The sequence below is a fragment of the Crocuta crocuta genome, unplaced genomic scaffold, assembly GCF_008692635.1.
Source record: "Crocuta crocuta isolate KB4526 unplaced genomic scaffold, BGI_CrCroc_1.0 scaffold32, whole genome shotgun sequence".
Classification (NCBI taxonomy): Eukaryota; Metazoa; Chordata; class Mammalia; order Carnivora; family Hyaenidae; genus Crocuta; species Crocuta crocuta.
The window spans coordinates 8994015-8997547 of record NW_027529424.1 but is presented as its reverse complement, the minus strand read 5'-3'; the positions used below and the strand labels follow the sequence as shown (position 1 = coordinate 8997547).

General features: G+C 60.8%; 1 protein-coding gene across 1 annotated transcript in view; it reads left to right on the top strand.

Annotated features, from left to right (window-relative positions):
• Window positions 1–3533, top strand: part of PFKFB3 (6-phosphofructo-2-kinase/fructose-2,6-biphosphatase 3) — a 31981-nt gene that overhangs the window by 27741 nt on the left and 707 nt on the right. The window lies entirely within an intron of this gene.

Sequence of the window (3533 nt, the reverse complement as noted above, 5' to 3'; positions counted from 1 at the left end):
TGCGTACGGCTGGCTTCTTGCGCGCCCCTCGGGGGTCCCAGCCACCAGTGCCCGGCGGTGGTCCGTGGCTTTTTCCTTCAGAGTCAGGTTTTGGTGCCAGGCCGGGTCTTCTGCTCGATGCCTCGTCTTTTAAAAAAGTCCTGTGCGCCCCCTTGGAGGGACTTGCGTGTGAGAAGGAAATGTCTGCAAAACAGATAGAGGACGGACTCCTTGTGGGGGACGTGGGGGTCGCGGCCCTGACCCCCCCTTCTGTCCCAGCAGAGGCTCCAGGACCCCGACACCCTGGGAGCGCGGTGTTCTGCTCGGGTTGTCCTGGAGCAGCACAAGCTTAGCCTTAGTGGTCACGTTCAGGATCAGGTGCAGCGTTCCAGTCAGACCCTTGGCCTCCCCTCTCCTTCAGCCGGAGCGCGCTCTGCAGGGAGTTTCTGGTTAAGTGACTGCTGGGTAATTCAGCGTCTCCGCAGAAGGGCCCCACCCCAGAGGGGGCCCAGGCCTTCCGCCTTGGGGGGCCGCTAACAGCCGTCATGAAACGTCCTCTCCCCCAGCCCCTCAAGTCACACCTCCCGCCCTCCCTTCTGCCGATTCAGTTCCTTTGACTACTTGATGCAAAAACTGAACTGGCTTCAGGAGTTCAGGCCGTCGGCTTCGAAGTGTGACTTGTTCTTGGAAAATAGTAGTGGAGCATCGCGCTCTGATTACGGGGCACCGCCCGAGGTGAGGCATATTTTGGGATGCTTTGCAGCTCACTGAGAAAGTGCTTGCTCACGCATGTTCTGTGTCTTCAGGCCTTAAAATAAGCCCAGGAGGTCTGCAGGGCAGCTCTGTCCCTCTTTACCCGGTGAGCAAGGGGGGGGCCTGCCCCCGGCCGTCCGGCCAGTGAATCGCAGAACCAGGACTCGAACGGGCTGACGGCTTTCTCTCTGCTGGTTTCTGGGAATGGCCAAGGGACTGTTCCCCCATCCCTGTCCCGGGCAGCCGACCTTGGCAGCCTGCGGGGCACCGGGTGGAGCTGTTGGATTTCCTTCCTGGCTCTCGCAGCCTCCCCACGCAGCTGCCCTCCACGGCTCGGGTGTGTTACTGTCCGTCAAACTCCGTCTTACAGACGAACAGCCCCGTGTCGGCACCTCCTTGAAGCCAGGGGTAGCACACTGAGTGCGTCTGGGTCACGAGTTCCCCTTGTGTGAAAACAGGCCTTTGGATCTGGAGACTTCCATTTTGCCTCCGTGCATATCCTGTTCTTTTTGAGCTTGATGTTGCCAGGAAAGAACTCTTCCTGCTGGGAGGGTCCCCTCAGACACACCCGCACCTTCTCAGGTTGAACTTGCCCGGCTCCACGGCTCATAGTGCCTCTGGCTAGAATCCTTCTGGTTCAGCAGAAGCGTCTCCTCTGGACCCACCACGCCTGCATTCCGCTCTGGGGTCCCAGCGCCCAGCCCGGCCTGGGAGCGGGAGCCCGCGTCTGGGACTGCAGACACCACACTCCACTCCTGAGGCCGAACTGAGCCGGGCCGGGCCCTTGGTTTTACCACCCTCCCTCTGTAGCATTCTGGGCGAGGTGACGCGATCTCTGCTTCCTGGTCCGTCAGGTGGAGACGGTGGCACTGAGAGGTGATTTGACGCAGAGAACATAGGCTGGCTTAGCAGAGTGCCTGGCGCGAGGTCAGTGCGCAGCAGACAGTAGCCGTCACCGTGGGGGAGACAGTGCCCTGCGCCCTGGTGGGTGCCTGAGGTGCCCGGGCTTGTGCTACTCGCTCTGCATTTTGACGTCCCCCATGCCGTCCCTTCCGCAGAGGCCCGTAGGTTTCTTCTCCGGAGTGGCAGGAGCACCAACAGCCTAGGGAGTGCGGGGCGCCCTCGGGGTCTTAAAGGTCCTGGGCTGGTAACACGGTCATGGTCACGACAGCCCGGTTCAATGCAGCGCCCGGCAGCTCCCCTGGGGGCCGCACCAGTGCTCCAGGCCAGCAGCCCCCCGGCCGTCCTTGATTGTTAAGCTTCAGATGCACACTGAAAAGAAGATAGCACTAAAGATGTTTTGTTTTGTTTTTCTTTCCCAACATGTTTCTTCCCTCCCCCCTACTATGCTTGAAAGACGAACTGTTTGTCACATTTTCTCAAAGTTTTCTCCCTACTAACCTTGGAAAGGTAAATGGCTCGGTGCATGCCCCTCTCCGTCCCCTCTGCATCTCCCCCCGAGTCATGGCATCTCAGCCTGTCAGGGCATCTTGGTCTGTGTGACGGCGACGGGCCATTGTGCAGTGTGTGACTCATACACTCGTGCCGGACGACTCGTGTCTTTCAAGAGCAGCACCATTGTCTCGAGATCCTCCCTTCCTCCCTCTTTCTCGTTCCCTCCTTCCCCTCCATGTGGCCTGAGCCAGGGCACCATGCGTGAGTGAAGTGACGTGGTCCCCGGTGTCATTGTTGCATCTGTCATCCGTGGGCGCTCGGGGCCTTGGGCGTGAGATGTCTGGGGGCGGGTTGGAGCTGGCAGGTGTGGCGGGACCTGGCGGCATCCTGGGCTCCTAACCTAGCGGTGGGGGTCCGGGTGCAAGGCCACAGGGTCCTCCCGGGAGACCCCGACTCACAGACACTGATGTGCTCGCGACTGGAGGGTCGGGTGGCCTGGGCGGAGTTGGGCTGAGAGCAGCCTCAGGTCTGAGCGCGGGTTCCGCGAGCCTCTAGACGTTTCCTCACCGTGGGCCCTTGGTTCTGCACGGGAGGGGACGGGCCGCCGTGAGCCCTGCATATCTGTGTGCCCGGCAGCCACGCTGCCCTCACCCTGTCCCTTAAGACAGTCTGGTGGAGACCCTCAGGGAGGGGAAGAGCACTTACAGAAATGATGTCTCCTCTCTTGGCGGGCGGATTCAGGTTGGGCAGAGAGCCAGCTGTCGTCTGTCTCCAGCTGATGGAAACCCTTTTAATGTTGAGAGAGATCGTGAGCAGGGGAAGGGCAGAGAGAGAGGGGGAGAGAGAATCCCAAGCACAGAGCCTGACGTGGGGCTCGAACTCAGGAACCATATCGTGACCTCAGCCAAAATCAGGAGTCAGATGCGTAACCGCCTGAGCCAGCCGGGCGACCCAAAAATAATTTTTAAGGGGTTTTTGCTTCTGGCCAGCTTCTCAGGGGTGGGACTTGCGGCTAAGGTTGCTTTTGTTAGAACAGGAAGAGGGCTTTAGTGACCCCTGCCTTCTCGGCCTGGGCCCTCCCCTGCGACGTCCAGTCAGCCGGGGGCACCTGTGTTCTTGCTGCCGAGCCCGTGTTCCCAGAATGCGGATTCCGGGGACTGGAGCGCACGGTCTACTTGAACCCTGTTGAGAGGAGGGTCCAGGACCCTGGGTGTGGGCGGGGCCATCTCAAGGCTCAAAAGGGCCAGAGGCCGGAGGCTTCCCTAGGTGCTGGCACTCAGTGCTCCCCAGAGCTCTGACCCACTAGGACCACCCTCCTCTCTTCCCCACCTCCCAGAGGCAGATGCCTGGCCTCTCCCGGCCTTGGGCAGCCCTGGGCTTGCTTCCTTTCTCCTGGGGCCGTGGGC